At 55.2% G+C, this 17,104-nt stretch overlaps 1 protein-coding gene across 4 annotated transcripts in view; it reads right to left on the bottom strand.

Annotated features, from left to right (window-relative positions):
• The window catches only part of Nfix (nuclear factor I X), a 65,765-nt gene that overhangs the window by 21,256 nt on the left and 27,405 nt on the right, over positions 1 to 17,104 (bottom strand). The gene's annotated exons all lie outside the window — the stretch shown is intronic.

Below are 17,104 nucleotides of genomic sequence, written 5' to 3' on the forward strand. Positions count from 1 at the left end.
CAACAGACCCCTTCACTCAGGCTCCAGGGCTAGCCTTGGACACCCATCCCAGGCAACAGACCCCTTCACTCAGGCTCCAGGGCTAGTCTTGGACACTCACCCCAGGTAATAGACCCCTTCACCCAGGCTCCAGAACTAGCCCAGGGAAACAGGGGAGAGGGAAGACAGTGTGTACTTTACTCCCAACATTTGGACTGGATTGGTCAGTGAGGCAGGGGGAGGGTCATCCTGGGCAGGGTATGCCATGGCATCTCTGGCCTCTGCCTACTAGATGCCAATAGCACCTTAGTTGTGACGACCCAAACTACCCCCAGAAATTGTTTAGTAAGCCCTAGAGGGTCAGAGTCGTCATGGGCAGGTAGCCCTGATCAAGAGTCAGAAGTCAGGAGGGCACCAAGGGAAGAAGCCGGTACCGGGCACTGTCCCTAACAAGGCAGACCCTGGGGATCTCCCTCTCCCACAGGGGTATTCCCATCCCTAAGTTCACTAATGAATGCTGTTCCTGTGGGCTTGTGCCCCCTCCATCTCACCTTTATGCTTACAAAGCAATGCCTGGCAACCCGGAGGGGGAGGTGTGCCCTGCTGCCACCCATTCTGTGCCAGCCTGTCTGGGTTGTCTCATGCCCCATTGCCACAGCTGCTCAGAGGGAGCCCTGAGACAAGGGCCTATTGTGTGGAGGAAGCTCACAGAGGGCTGGGGGCAGGGTGGAGTGTGTGTGTGAATATTTTGCAGAGCTTGAGAAAGCCCCCCACTCTCGCCCCCCCAGGTCCTCCAAAGCTTTGTCTGTGCCAGGGGCAAGATGGGGACCTCCAGAATGCCTGCCTGGGCATGACAGCTGGTGAGAGGGTGGGGGTGCTGGGGTAGGTTGTAGTGCACTTGGTGAAGACTCAGCTATTCATAAGGACCATAGAGGTGGCATCTGACACTGAGCCCTGGTTCTGGCCACGGCTTTGCTGGGCTCCTTGCAGTGGTCCAGCCACCCCAAATCCATCCACAGCTCCATGTGCATCTTGCTGTCTCCCAGGAGGATTTGATGGGCCCTGCTCATCTGTGGCTGGGAGCATGGCCAGGCTCCTGGCTACTTCATGGCATGATGGGTAGAAGGCTATCATATTTTGGGGTCTGCTATCCTTTTCTTTCATCTCGTTCAATTTTTTTCCTCTCTCTTGTCAGTACTGAATTGAATTTAGGGCTTCATGCACACACGGCCTGAGCTCTGCCACTAAGTTACAGCATCAACCCTTCAATATTTTCATAATCCCAAAAGTAACAGTACATCTTGCTATGAATGAAGAGAGTGGAGGTTACTAGGAAGGTGCCCACAAACCTCCCTCTCCAATTTGAGGTGTTCCTCCTCCATGTCTTGGTGGATCACCTCTTTGTTCGGCATTCTCTGCTATGGAGGGGGCCTAGGGCCTTCTCCTCCAATCACGGACTGCATCTTGGGATCTCATTGTACCCTGGCATCATACAGTATGGATTTTCTTCTAGCTCTCTGGATCTCTGGGTTTGATTCGAGTCCAAGCAGAAGCCAAGGGGTCTAGGTGGCAGGTGACCTATGCTAGGGCCTGCCTTTCTGAAACCCACTGTGAAGCTGCCTCAAGGTGCAGCTAAGGAAGGGCACGGCCTCAAGACTGGCATGCAGAGTCCATCAAAGGAGTGTGACACATGTTCTGTAGACTGCATGGATCCTGCCCATCCTGGGATCCACACAGCCCAAAAGACCTCCAGACCTGGGTCAGTTGGAGGGGGCTCAGAGTCCACCCCCTAGGAGTGCAATGGGCCCACTGCAAAAGGCCAAGGAGAGAGGGAGAGCTGCGTGCCTGTGAGTGTGCGCGTGGGTGTGTACATACCCAGCCAAGGGACAGAAAGAGCAGAGAATGTGACAGAGAGATGGAGGTGCGCCAGTGACTCAGGCAGAGACAAACAGGGCTCCAGGAGAGTGCGACAGACAGGAAATCCTCTTAAACCAGGACACTTCCCCGAAGGGTGCTGCTGTTATTACTATTAGTTCATATTAAAGGAGCAAGCAGGAGAGGCTGGGGAGGACGAGGCCGGCTGCCACGCGCCACCAGGCGTGGCTCTGGGCGCTGCTGGCAGCCATTTTAGACCTTGGCAGCCATCTTATGGCTGGCGGCCCTAGCCAGCATTGCCACAATGCCGCCACCACCAGCCCCCAACACACTCAGCTCAGCTCCAGGACAAAAGGCAGAAACACTGGAAGTCTGGACCTAGGCTCACAGGCAGAGGAGCCAGCTCTACGACGAGGGCAGCTGTAGCCAGGGTCTTGCAGGTCTGTACTAACCTCAGCTATTATGATCCCTGCCTGTGCCATGAAAGGGCAGGGAGGATAACACTGGCACTCTGGTAACACCGCAGCTTTGCTGAAAGGCAGCAGACGCCCTGACTACCATGTCTAGGCCCGAGGACCTAATGGTTCAGCAAGAATGGACCCCTGCCCAACACGGCTAAGGGTATCTCGGAAGTAAGGGAGGTTAATTCCCTGTCAGCTCAGAGCACATCCTGAGTAGACACGAGATGGGGTTGGCAGTAAATCAGACAGGTCACTGGGTCCTCAGTGGTCAGGCTCTGGGGCCAGCCAAAGGACAACTTGCCATCCAGAGATGGGAGCCAGAGGCCAGCTTTTCCATGTGGCGGCTCTCTGGACTGCCTTGAAACAAGGCCTGTGCCTGTTTTGGATACCCCTAGGGACCGGCAGCTGGGCCCGGGGCAGCATGCCACGAAGTGTCCAGGCACCTTGACCCGTCTTCTGCCTGGGACTCTTGGGGGAGGTTATAATTTGGGATTCAGTACCGAGAGGAGGAAAGCCCCTTTGCAACAGCCCATCCCCTGGCCCCGCCTCATAGCTGCTTGGCTTTTATCTGGCAGAATGGGGCTTATCAGAGCCACCAGCTGAACAAACACACAAATCCACGGTTAGTGAGAAAAAATACTCAGCCTGAACTCTTTATCTCCTGTTCACAGGCCTTGCACACTGCCCACTGCCAAAAGCACTGGAGGGGACCTGAGGCTGTGCAGTGGGGGCCAAGTTCTCTGCTCTAGAGGCGGAGGGTGGCCTTCCCGACTCTGGCCTTGCCTAGTCTGCCTCTTCGCCTCAGCCACCTCCCTTCCTCCCTCGTTGTCCCGGGCCCACTGCCACTCTTCTCTAGGAGCTCCTGCCAGTGGGTAGACATTAGTGAGCTCCTGCCCACACAGAACCCCCTCCAGTGTCTGCTTTCTCGCTGGGGACAATGGGCCAGCTGGTGGCCTGTGGAACAGCAGAGGGACAGAGATGGTACTGGCTCACACAAGACAGGCAGGTGCTGCTTCAGCTCCTATCCCGTCCTGCCTGGTCCACACTGGACGCTGTGGCCATGTCCCCTGGGGGCTTTTCTTGCTTCAGCCTCTTCAGCCTGGCTGCCATGGAAGCGAGGGCTACAGCTTTGGTCTCAGTGTCAGGGCAGTCAGGCCCAGGCTGAGAAAAGAAAAAAAAGCTCCTCCCTGCACCCACTTTACAGAGCCTGGGGCTCCTGTCACTTCCTTCAGAAAAGGAACCAGGACAAAGCCTTCACCACCTACCCTGGACCCAACCCAAGACAATTCAATGGTCTTCTAAGTCCTGGAGCTGAAGAACAATACTTTGCTCTGGGCTCTAACGTGTCTCCCACTCTGCCCTCAGAATGCAAATACCTGAAAACCAAGCCCTGCCCATGTTTGACGAATGCCCTGGATGGGCAGGTAGTTTGTGCCCTGCTCGCCTGGGCCAGGTTTGGAGAGAGCTCACAGTTCATTTTGAGTCCTGCTGGGTGGTTATGGGTCAGGCCACTGGTGACACGCGGTGCACAGTTCTTGTCTCTAAGGCTGCTCATACAAGCTGCATCTCTGAGGTAGAGACCACTCCTGCTAGCGGGCCTGGCTACTCTGCAGGGTTTCTGGAAGGGAGGCAGGGCTGTGAAGGAGCAGGTAAGGTGACAAGTTTGGATTAACTGGACATGAACCCAAGAGGGTTTCTCAGATGGGCCTCGGCAGCAAATTCTTACCTGCTGACCACAGGTCATCCTGTCCCCTGCTGTAATAGCTCAGAGACCTCCATGTAACCAACAGTGGCCAGGATGGGCCCCTCCTTTCCCACATGCTCCTTAATGTCTCTTGGGATAGACAAAAAGCTGCCCATAAAGCTGCCCTTCTCATGGCACCTTAGCTCCACCCTCTCAGCCCCTGAGCCTTAACTGTGATTTGGCTTTCTTTCTTTTTTTCTTTCTTTCTTTCTTTCTTTCTTTCTTTCTTTCTTTCTTTCTTTCCCCACTCTCCATCATTCTCTCTCTCTGGCCCTGTACTTCTTTGCAATCCCCTTTCTTCCTCACTTCTGTCTGCTTGCACACGCGTGCATGTATGTGTCTGAGAAGACTGTCTCTTAAGCAGAATTCTGGAGGGCAGGCTCTCATAGTCAGAACCCAGCATTGCCCAAAACCCTGATGTATATGTGTGTGTATATATATCCCCATCCACAGACAAGAATGTATTTATGGCTCCTAGCAAGTGAGGGAGGAATTCCTGCTCACTATAGCCAACACTCCATGGCTCCCACGCGAAACAAGCTCATTCTGCAAGGGGGCAGCTGCGTGTAGCTCGCTGGCCAGCTGCCTCCATGGACTTCACCCAACATATTCTTTAGGGGCCAGGAGGGGTGCACAGACCGGCCTTAGCTCTACTCCAAGAGTATACCTAGGCATGTGGATACACTCAAATGAGCACACTTGCTATACCCCCAGTCACGCATGTCACCTGCAGATGCCACCAGCCCCTTCTTATTGTCAAGAAAAGGTGGAATAAGATGGAACGCCCAGAGTCACAGAAAGGAACACCTCGACTATGCAAACCGTTGGTCCAGAAGCAGGCAGGGGTATGATTCCAGATCCTATTCCTGCCTTCCCCAGTACTGCATCTCATCTGCCTGCCTCTCCCCCCTCCTCTGTGATTCCGGAGTGTCCAGGACACAGGAAACCCAATCTCAAGGAGAGCCAGAGGCCCAGCCTGCAGCAATCAGGGCTGCAGAATGTGGCTATTGTGCCTCCTGAAACCCAAGTCAGAGAATCTGAGACACCCTGAGGAGGGGGCCGCAATGGATGGGGGCTGGGGAAAGGGTCACAAAGGGGTTCTCCCTGTCTCAGCAAACAGGACACTGGGGACCTGGACTGAGGAAGTCCTTGAGAGTGCAGGGCAGCCAGAGGGCAGAGGAAGGTGGGGCTGGGCAGACAAGGAGCTTCTCAGGTCCCCATCTCCTTTCTGATATTCCTCACCTGTCCCCAAGCTAGAATAAGCACATAACCCAGAGCTGTCCAGGGGCTGGGACTTCCCTCCTGTCACCTCTGGACTTTCAGTTTAAGACGCAGGAGCCTGACCAGGAGCCACAGGCCTGGAGCTGTGTGGGTAAGGAGGACGTGTTGTGTCTCTACTAACCTTGCTATCCCTCTTCATCACCTCAGCTCACAGACCTGAAAGGGCTCTCTGGCTTCGATCTGAGTGAGCTGCCAGGGGAGTATGGGGTGCACCAGGGGGAACTAAAGACATAATCACAGCAGCATAGGTCTACCTGTAGGCTGAGGCACAGGGAAAGAGGTGGATGCCCAGACAGGTGGGCCACGGCTAGCACGGGAAAATGACATTTTACCCTGCGCACGACCTCTCCCTGCCTTGCTGGTGCCACGCTGGAGCAGAGCCGGCAACAGGAAGAGCATTGGCACACCTTCCTTCCCAAGTCATGGCCAGGCTCTAAGAGCCTCAAGTCCTCGATGGGCTGTCTCCTGCAGCTCTTGATTACACCCCCAGCCCAAGTTGTGAAAATAAAGTCCTACCAGAAACCCTCCGGGCACCAAGACTTCCCACCTTCACATAAGAAGAATGGTGTTCTTAAACTTATGAGTTCTTCTAGAAGACAAGAGTGAGATTTTTATCTCCCTCTACCTCCATCACCGTCTGGCCTTCCAGGGAAGTCTTCTTCTGGCATGGGCTTCCAGATGTGCCCTGCCAGGTGTCTTCCCACTGCCAGGAGGCCTAGCAAGAACTGGAGATGGGCACTGAGCAGTGCGACAAGTGAGACGAACTGGCAATGGCACTGGGTGCTCAGGGACAACAGGCTGAGGCCAGCAGAAGAGAGGAAGGACACAAACAGAAGCGCCCAGTCCTCACTGGGCTCTCACAAAGGCACCCAAGCCTTAGCAAAACTGGAAACACGGGTAGGCCTACATGTAGACCCAGCAGCTCAGAGACCAGGCATGAACAAGCAGACCCAGAGTTTGCTAGGCAGCTATAGTGGTTGGAGGTCTCGGAGGCTCCACAGGCAGGGAACTCCACCAGAACAAAATTCCCATCAGAGGTAGCAGGTAGGTGACAGTACAGACACTCCCGAAAGAGCAGGTAAGATGCTCAGATGAGGAGAGGCAGGAGCCACCTGGCCCAGGCTTGCCTCCCCTTCCCGAGTCCGAAGCTGCCCAAGAAGGAACCGCTGGTCTAGACTGCAGGAGAACTGTGTGGTACTCTACAGATCTGGAGGCCCTGGCTTTATCCTAGCACAAGGGAGACAAAGGGGACATCTATGCAAAGGGAGGCAGGCGGCAGGCAGGCGGCAACGACATGGACAGATCCATGTCCCGGAACCTCCCAGTCTAGTGGCCTTGGCAGAGTTCACAGTGGCTCCTTGGCTGTAAGTAAAGGTGACACCTGCCCACTGGGTTCCTGGATGAGGAGCAGTGGGAAACATGGACAAGGGCCCCTGGCCCAAAGCCTGGCTCTGAGCCTAGCTCTCTAAACACTGGCTAGCCGTAAGTCTGGTTGTCATTTTTCTTCATCTCCACTTACAGAAATGCTACCCCCACTAGGCTCTGCTCAGATGCCACTTCAGCTCACTGGTGACATACTAAGTACGTCTGAGACTGTAGTTTTTGGCCCCAGAGGCCCCAGCAGTGAGCAGCAGAGCCTGGCTCGTTACCGTCTGTAGATAGCAGCAGAGGGGTTTCTCAGCTAAAAGACAGACCCAGACGGAACCTTGATATAGGTATGTCCTCCCAACAGTGGTCATTAGTAAGTGACCTGAGGCTGCTCACCACATGGGGAGAGACAGGGAAAGAGACCAGGACATGGCCAAGGCCAACAGAGAAGCAGGATGACAGTACTCATCCCTGGATGCTGAGGCCCCAGCCCCTACGACCTGCTCTGCACTTTCCTGCTCCACCCTGAAGTTAGGAGAACTGATCACACCACAAGCAGAGGCCTAGCCCTGGGGCAGCAGGCACACTTCTTGTTGCCCATGGCCCTGCCTTGTTTTTAGACAACCCACTCCTGGTGGTGTCGGCTGGTGCCACAGTTTGCCAGCAGCTGCATCTAGCATTTCCAAGGGCTTGGATCCAGGGATCATGTGACAGTGGGGTCCAGACAAGTGGCCCCTAGCCTAAGAACCTGTCCCTCCTCAAGGTGACGGTAGAAACTGACAGTGGAGAATGCCTCCAATACACCGTGGCCAGGAAGAGTCAGTGGCGGTGGTGGGAGTGTGTGCCCACCCCAGTCCGGGGCCTGTGAAGCTGAGCCCCACCCCACGCCCTCTCTCTATTTCTAGCATTGCCCTTTCTGGACCTTTGAGTTGCCCAGGCCAGGCTAGGCCAGCCAGATATCCACCCCCATCCCCAGCTGCTTCGGTAGCTATTAATAGTGTTTCCCCTTCCCAGGGCTGGGCAACACCCTGCACCCCTAACCCAGCCAAACACATTTGCCCTTGGTCTAATTCTTCACTAAGGAAAGGAATACTCAGTTCCTAATGCCAGCCCTCGCATGAGAGGGGCCACAGAGGCTCTGAGGGTCACAGAGGTGACTGCTTCAGACCAGGGGGAGCTTCAAGGGAGTGGGAAGTGATAAACCCTGATCCAGGAACTTAGAGGGACTGACAGAGAGGGAAGAGCTAGGGAGAGAATCAGGGCCAGGCCAAGCAGCTTGGAGATAGAGGCCTGCACAAAAGAGCCAGAGATGGCCATAGGGGGCATGGAGGGGGGCAGGTGGAGGGGGGCAGGGAAAGAAGGAAGCAGGGGCAGAGTGCTGGTTTAGGGTAGAAATAACATTGAAAGAGTGAGCTGCTTCTCACTGCCAGCATCTATCTAGAGAGCATGCAGCAGAGGGTGAGCTGGGAAACCATAGATCAGGAGCCTCCATACCCACCCCCAAGATTTCTGTGGAAGCAGGGATGAAGAGAATGTAAAAACAAAAACAAACAAACAAACAAAAATCACACAAGTGAGTCCTCTCAGCCTGTTGCAGAGACGGCAAAGTCTCAGCTTCTTCACCTTAGGGCAGAGATGGAAGACCAGGCAAGAGCCCCTGCACCTCTCTAGCCCTGTTTCCTGCTGTCCACTGCCCTGCCTCCTGTAGACAACTCGTCCAAGAACACTGGGGGCTTAGTAGGAAAAGCCAAGCAGAACCCACCTACCTCAACCCAACACAGGGGGCCAGCTGGGCTGACTCACCTGCCTCGGCCTCTACAGACGGTGCCCTGGCTGTGGGTAGGTAACTCTGGCTGGTGGACAAGAGGATGTTTCAGCAGGACTCTGCTCCTGCCTAGAGGCCCAGAAGCCCTATCTTCAAACCCTATCCACTGGACAGCCTCCAGAGGGGTCATCGCTGCGAGAATGGGAAGTGGAAGGAGGCTCCCAGGATGACACAGGTCTTCCAGGAACCCAGCTGACAGCCTGCTTGGGCTGGGAGCGACCCTGAACCTTCAGTTCCGTGAGGGTGAGGCTCTCCGCTTTGCTTCACCTCCACCACCTCTTACAGGCAGTTAGCGCTGTAAGAGCCCCTTCTGGATCTTTCTTGCAATTGTGGCTACCACTCTGACGCCCCAGAGAACAAAAGCACCCTGCTGAAGACAGACCATCTTCCTACTCTGTAAACCCCAGCTGAGTCTCAAAGGACAGGAGGACTCCAGGGCTCCTAGAAAATGGCAGAGAACACTGTCCCTGGCCTGTTCCTTTTCCACTTGGGAAGCATCCAGAGCCATTCGGACAAGACACGAAGGACCTGGGATCTTGATTCCAATTTGTGCATGTGTGCGTGTGTGTAAGCTTGTGTGCTTTCTTTTATTTTTTTAAACTTTATGTGTATGTTGTCTATGTGTATGTCTGTATGAGGACGTCAAACCTCCTGAAGCTGATTTACGGTTGTGAGCGGTCATGTGGGTGCCAGGAACTAAACCTGGATCCTCTGGAAGATCAGCCAGTGCTCTTCACTGATGAACCATCTCTCCAGCCCCAACTCCAACTGTTGTTTGTTTATTTGATTGGTTTTGGTTTTGTTGAAACAGGGTTTCTCTGTGTATGTAGCCCTGGCTATCCTGGAACTCACGCTGTACACCAGGCTGGCCTTCAACTCAGAGATCTGCCTGTCTCTGCCTTTGGAGTGCTGGAATTAAAGGTGTGTGCTACCATGCCCAGCGAACTCCAACTTTATAATCTGGAGAGTCTGGGCAAGGCAGATGTGGCACTGGGGGCTTGAAAGGACTTGGACCTAGACTGGCCAAGACCTAGACTGGCCTGGGGTCCAAACCTTAGTCTTGTATTTGACCTCCTAGCTGGTCTCTTAGGCCTCTCTGTGCAGAGAAGATGCAAGCAGGGCTTGACTTTCACTACATAGGGAGGTTTTTACAGAAAGTATTACATACATATAATGGAACACCTGTCCACCTATCCACTTTGGCTAGCAGGTGCCAAAGGTCCTCAAGACCCTATGGGGGCTCAAGGAGCTGCGTTGCGCTTCCTAACAAGGTAGCTAGGTGGCGCAGCAAGTTAACGCTAGCTGCCCTCTGCCAGTCACGGCAGGGCAAGCCCGTGGGCTGCTGGCCTAGAAGTCCTGCTGATAGACAGGGTTCACTCTGAACACTCACAGGGCCCAGGAGAAAGGACAAGAATCCAGCACAGCCACCAGACCCTGCGTGTGTACTAAGTACAGAGCTGCCTGAGGCAGCGGCTCCATGGGCTGCCCCTGCCAAGCTCAATCCCAGGATATGATCAGGGCTGAGCTCCCCATGCACACCGACTAAGAACAGCTTGCAGTGGGGGATTGACTGAAGGAGGCCTATAGGGGGCGAGAAGAAGCGAAATGTAAGGCAGCCAGGTGTTTGATCACAGGGGTGTGATCTGTGGGCCCACCCCAGCCCCCGTAAGCTGGGGCCTCCATTTGAGGGTTTTCAGCCATTGAACCCAAGAGTGCTCCCAATGTGCCCTGAACACCCTCACCTCTTGGTGAAGCTAACCTGCCTCTGCACTTGATAACTCTTGGAGAGGAAAATCCTTCTACCACCCACCTTGCGGGAGTGGGAAAAAAAGCCAGATCAGGAACCTCAGACAGGGAGAGAAATGGAGAAGTCAGAAAGGGGGGAAAAAGAACAAAAACAAACAAAAACAAAACCTCCACAGCACACTAACATTTGTGATGGCTGCAATGGCGGCAGAAGCCGGCAGGCTCACCCTCCCAGACTGCAGGCGGAGAAAGGCCCCTTTGTTCTGCGCAGAGGTTAGCCGAGGTGAGGCCCGCCCTGCAGCCCCCCTGACCCTGGGCAGTTGCAGATTGCTTCGAAGGGTCCAGCGAGGGCTGGCTTCTTCCCCCCTCCATCGGCCAGTCCTCAACCTCAGTACCTAGTAGTCAAGGAAGGCAGCCCCTACCCTCCGGGTTCAGGCAGAGCTGGGATTCCTCCGGTGGCTATCTGGATGGCTCTATGGATGCCTTCACGGCCAGCTGTTAAGAGCTTGCTCAGGCTCATTCTAAGCTGTGGATTTGGGGCAGAGCAGGGGCAGGACCCAGCACGTGCTATGCTGGGAAATGGCTCAGGAGAGGCTGGCCCAATGGTCTTCCAGCATCATTCCTGATGAGCCTTTTGAGTCACCTGATGAGTGTCCGAAGCTAGGCTCTCCTGAGGATTTCTCAGCATGGGCCTTGGCTCTGGGCTTGGATCACCCTCACTGTGGTGATCTGTCTCCATGAATAGGGGTAGGCTGAAGTGGGGGTGCACGGAAGCCAGAGGAGAGAGAACGCTCTATGGCACCCTACCCCCTGGGTTAAGGTGGGGAAGGGCTTCAGTGCCCGGCACCCCGAGCCTCCACAGGCATGCTCTTCAACCATCCTTAAAGCTACTGGCCTTGTTTACGGGTGCCTGGAGTATCAAGAGCAAACCATTCCTACCTCCTGGGTGTTGGGGGTTAAATCTGGCAAAGACCGTTCCCCTTCTAATCAGTAGCACCTTGCAGCTCCCATGCAAGCACAGGATGAAAACCAGGAGAGTCTGGCTGGGCCCTTTTTTCCCATGACGGTGCCCCAACCTCAAGCTGGGAGCACCTTTTCAGGAGGCCCTGGCCTTCAAGTAGCGCTAGCTGAACCTTGGGAGATAACGTGGAGAAAGCAAGCAAACGACAAAGAGGGGATGCATGATCTTTGACACGGGAGGTGGGGGGCTGAAGGGCGTGCGTGCACAGGGAGCTTGAGTGGCTGCCTCCTGCCTCATGTAAGAAACTGCAGCTCGGATACACAATGTCCTGCCAAACCCAGCCCCTTAATTCAATTAAGCGCGCAGAACCGACTTCCCAGATTGTTCTGCGTGCCAGTGCCTGTGAATGTCCTGATGTGTGTGAATCCTGGGATCTATGAGCGTATCCGTGTGTGTGTCTGTGTGTGTGTGTCTGTGCATGTGTGCGTGCTCACTTGCACATGCATTTCCTGACTCTGGAAGAAAATAAGAGGCAAAAGGAGCGGGGAAAGAAAGAGGTAGAAGAGAGGGGCTATGGGAGAGCAGGAACAAATCCCGGAAGGACAAATCTCACGCTAGACTTAACCCTCACACCCTGGCCACTGTGACAAGCATGCTGTCTGAGACACAGCCTGGGGGCTGTCCATGCTCTGTAGGTCAGGCAGTATACCAGGCCTTTTCTCACTTGGTGTTAAGCCTCTTGCAAGCCCCAACCAAAATGTCTCCACAATTACAAAGGTTCCCATGGGGCAGGGCTGGCTCTGAGACCAGTCGTTCAGGGCAGCAGTCAAATCCTGTGGCTCCATGCGTGTACGGAAAGGCCTTTCTCATGTCTGCTCCTTGGGCTGCGGTCTTGGCATGTGTGTTCTTTCTTTTTTTTTTTTTTTTTTTTTTTTTTTTGATTTTCGAGACAGGGTTTCTCTGTGGCTTTAGAGCCTGTCCTGGAACTAGCTCTGTAGACCAGGCTGGTCTCGAACTCACAGAGATCCGCCTGCCTCTGCCTCCCAAGTGCTGGGATTAAAGGCGTGCGCCACCACCGCCCGGCTGGCATGTGTGTTCTTGATCAGCCTCTTTTTCTGAGCCATACTCCCCCCCCCCAACCTGGTCACTTGGTTCCTCAAGGTTTGAGAGCCCAAAGGAGAAGGCCCTGGGTGGATTCTAGCAGGTGATCTGCCTCTGAGGTCGTGGCCAAGCGAGATCCAGGCTAAACCTGCGTCCTACATCACTGTGACAGGCCCCACAGGAAAGGTGGGAACAGGCCTTGGAAAGATGCTCTCCCTAGGCCCCAGAGCACAGTGGAAGCTCCCCACAACCTTTCACACTCACTATTCCTACTGAGGGGAGTCCCCCAGTCCACAGATACCTGCAGCTGTCCTGGCCTCCAGGAAAGCTACATTCCAGCAGTCCTCTCCCACCACCCCATGGAGCTTGACTTTCTCCTCAGCTCTCCAGGAGCCCTGAACAGCCCCCTTCTGGGAGCAGAGCCAAAAAGATGGGAGAAGGATGTTTATAAACCACTAGAAGGGAAAAGTGGGGGGGGGGGGCAGAGAGGACCCTGGCCTCTAGGTAGTGTGCACTGGGCCTCTAGGTCGTGAGGCCTGGTAGTTTCCTCAGAGAACAGCATCTGGCTGGGAGCAGCCTCTGCTCCACCCTGGCTGCCACAACCGGGGCTGGCCGTGTCACACAGCAGGGTGTCTATGGGAAAAGACTAAGGTCCCCACTACGTCCTGAAACAGCATCACAATGCACATATTCTGACCCGCAGGGCACAAGGAGTGTTTTTGGTTCACCTTCCCTGCTGGGCCTGGATCTAGGTAGGAAGGACTTCTTCAGGAGGCCAGGCTGGGGGTGTGACATCAGCAGTCAGCCTTGTGGGAGAAAGCCTAAAGTCAGTCTCCACTCTGCTCTAGGGCTCCACACACAGCTAATGGGAGGCTGGCAGCGGCAAATTGTTGTTTACTTTTAATTAAGTAAACAATGTCGGCTTTCCGCCTCCTCCCCTGCCATCCCAGCCAGTAATTTAGGGATGACAATGGGGTTGTTTCCTTCCTCCTGCCTTCTTCCCTTGAGCACTCCTGCTAGTTCCCTGCTCCTCCACACAGCTTTTGGGATTTGTGGCTAGAGGAGGTTCCACCCAGGGGGCCGTGAAGGTCCTGAACAACCTGCTACCTACTGGGCCCAGCAAGCTGCAGGGTCCCCTAAGGGCTACCCAGGCCTGGAGCTGTGATTCTGTTATCTCCCACGGTGACCAGGGCAGTTTTGCTCTGGCTGCACAGATGAAACCAACCAGTTCTCTTTCCCTCCTTTCTAACCCCATCTTTAAAATCCCCCAAATGGGATGACCAAAAGTTGGGGTGGGGGTGTTGCATCAGCAGAGAACAAAGCCTGAAGTCAAGAAAAGATCCCCCCCCCTTAACCCCGAGTCTTCCTCATCACCAGTAAGGGGCCTTCTGGTCCAATCAGGAGGAGCCAGTGTCCCAAGTCAGCTGTCTATAAGCAGCAGGACTGTCCTCGGAAACTCGGCTGCCCTCAGCTGCCTTTGTGACCTTGGGTTCTGATGTCACTGTCTTGAAATTTTTAACTTTTGAACAAGAGGTCCAGCGTTTTCATCTCGCTTTGGGCCCCACAAATTCTGTAGCCAGTTCTGTTCAGAAACCAAAAAATGAGCGAGGAAAAGAGAGAAAGCAAGCAAGCTAAGCCAGCCTTTCACCCACTGCCTGGGGGCAGGGTTCTGGGCAAAGCTTTGAGAAGTCCAAATGAGGCGGCCCAGAGGATGGGACTCCACACAGGCAGAGTTGTACCTGGGCTGCTAGAGATTCCTCTCCCTGCAAGCCAAATGCCACTTGGCAGATGGCCTTGCTTACCCCAGCCCTCCTCTCTGAGCCCTCTGCACACAGTGGGTAACCTCAGCAGACCTGCGTGTCAGGGAAAGGAGAGGATCCCTTCAGCTCTTCCTCCTCCTCTACCTCCGGAGGATGGGGTGCTTGGATCCAGAATCCTGCCCCGGCGAGGGCCGAGGAGCTGAGGGCCGAGGAGCTGAGGGCTAAGTTGCCCCAACTTAGGTGCATGGGGCAGGGGCAGGGGCAGGGGCAGGGGCATGCAGAATGAGTCGTACGCAGGCTGCTCCAAACTCTTGCCAAAGGGCGGGGTCTTCTTTAGCTCAAGCTGGCTGGGGCTGGATGCAATTTCAGCCGCAGAGCAGGGCTCGCTGGCTGGAAGCAATTTTCTCATTAGGACCCCAGGCCTGCTTGCTGGTCTGTTCTCAGCCCTTACTCCCCTCCTGCGAAACCGCACCCCACAGGCCTCCCGATAGACCACTCACACGCACAGGGAACCGCACGTGGACTGAGTCAGAGAGGCGACTGTGGGGTCACTCCAATGGGGCTGGGTTCAAGGAGAGCAGCGTTGGCACAAAGCCCTAGCACTGAGGCATACGCATAAACAAGGAGTCTTAACTTGGCTCAAGCACCCCAGAAGCTCAGAGAGATAGGGACCCCGGGACCAGAACGGAATACTGCCCTCATGTGACCCTCTTGAGCGCCGCTAAGGCCAGTCACCAGCCAGTCTGGCTCAGATGGGCCTGGGGCAAGCAGATTGGCTCTAGGAAGAGGAGCCGTTTCCCAGCCCCAGGTGCTGTAGTGTAGGGTGGTCTCACAGAGGCAGGGGGAGAGCTCAGGCAGGAGGGGCGGCACCGCTCTGCTCCTCAGACACATGTGGTTGGACTTAAAAAGCTATTAGGGAGCGAGGCGCTGGCGGGAGTATGGCTGGCCCTCACACCAGAGGTGGGGGGGGCAGATGCCGAGGCAGTGAGCTCAGCACCCGCTCCCTCCCTGGCAGTGCTGGACCCAGAGGACCCCCGCCCAGCAGGAGTGTGCAGCAGGCTCTCAGGGAGGGTGAGCAGATTTTGGGCCTCTGTAGCATACATCCTCTGTAGCACTCTAGAGATTCTAGGCCTGTCGTGGGGGCTAGCATCTGGGGGATGGGTGGGGAGCCTGGATAGAGCCCAGGAAGGTAGAGACAGGTCCTCAGCCCCCTTCGTTTCTCTGGAATGATGGGTGTTAGAGGCCTCCTTAAGGGAGGGGTGTGTGTGTGTGTGTGTGTGTGTGTGTGTGTGTGTGTGTGTGCGCACGCGCGCGCGTGTTTGGTGGGGCAGCGAAGAGGAGATCATGAGAAGAGCAGGGAAGGAAAAATGGGCCCCACCCATCACGAGGCCAGAAAAAACTGATGGAAAGTTCTCTAGATCCGCCAGCTTGTAAAAAGTTCCTTTTCTTTCCAAATTATGAACATTTTTTTAACAAGGGAGGAGGGGACCCAGAGCAGAGAGATCTAGGACTTCATTAGGACAGCGTGCATCTGCAGTCATGTACGGTGACTGACAGCGGACGGGTAGATCTGCCTGTATTCCCGTGTGTTCTCCTAGAGTCAGGCTGCTCCCACCCCCCGCCCACCCACAGGGCCTACCCACGCAGGGTGCCCCTGCTGCTAAGGAGCAGGAGAGGTGCCAGTAGGAGAGCACCTGTACAGAACCCATCTGAGATGGGGCAGGCTAAGGACGAAGCCCCATCCCTGAAGGAAAGCAATCCCTGGGGTGCCAGCTTCAGCAACAGAAACAGGCCTTAGAACTGCAGGGAAACATACCGCCCAAGGCTCTGGCGGCCCTGCCCAGCTCCTTGGTCCATAGCCCAACCAAAGGGCAGCCAGAATGAGGTGCTCTCAAAACTGCCTGGCCAGCGGGAGGCCTTGGTATCCCTAGTTATACTGATGGGAGTGCTTGGCTCCTAAGTGGAAACCATCCCAGCTCAGCGGGACTTGCTGAACCCTGGCTGGTTCCTTCCTAGGGGGTCCCCCTTCTCAAAGCGGGTGCATTCACCCATAGGGAAGATGGCAACTGTAGGAGGAGAAGGGACTTGCAGAAACCACCAGGACTGGGGGGGGGGCGCTCAGGCTGGAGGGAGGAGGAGCCGACCACTGAGCCAGGATCCTTGCTCAGGAAACACGCAAAGAATGCAGTTGGCAGCAGGCCAGTGGGCCAGGACCACAAAGAGGCCTTTGTTTTAGGAGGTGTCCAGGGAATGGATGGACAGAACAGCAGAGGTGGGGGCAGCACCCTTTTGGGGGAGCACAAAGAGATCAGTCCTTACACTGTGCCCACAGTGCCTCTTCTGGTTCCCAGATATACACACATCACGCCCAACTTAGGGGACCCTTAGGGCCAGGCTCCCGTTTCTCAGCGCTTCATTTCCCTGGGCTGGTAGCTGTCTGACCTCAAAGGTGGATTGCCTACTGGCCCTGACATCATGCTGCTCCCTGTAGGGGGAGAGACAGGAGGTGGGACAGCTTCCCTCCAGCCCCTGCTCGGCAACTGCAGGGTTTCTCTGGCCCCTTCTTGGCATCTGGAAAAGTTTGGGAAATTTAAAATTTTTTGGAGAGTTTATCTATTGCTTTCTAGCCTGCCAGGGAGTCAGAGCCAGAAAGGAGGAGGAGGGAAGTGGGGTGGGGGTGGAGGTAAGGGGGTAGGGACAGAAACCAAGATCAGAAGAGAGATAGCACTTCGAGAAGGAGTGGGGACACCCAAGGGTGTTCCACAGCTAGCCTGGTTCTCATCTGAGTTTCTTGAGAGAATCAGAAAGACCCCCAACACAAGCTCACCCAGTATACCAGCCCACCCAGCTCTCACATATTACCCTGTTCCATACCAGCCCTACCATCCAATAGTTGGCACCTGTGCTCTTCCCCAGCCGCCTGCGCTTCAGAGCCACAAAGGGAAAGGCCATCTTAAGGATTAGAGGCTAAAGACAGGATGAGGCAGGGTGACCACAGTGGCT

The sequence above is a fragment of the Microtus ochrogaster genome, unplaced genomic scaffold (assembly GCF_000317375.1).
Source record: "Microtus ochrogaster isolate Prairie Vole_2 unplaced genomic scaffold, MicOch1.0 UNK90, whole genome shotgun sequence".
NCBI classification, from domain to species: Eukaryota; Metazoa; Chordata; class Mammalia; order Rodentia; family Cricetidae; genus Microtus; species Microtus ochrogaster.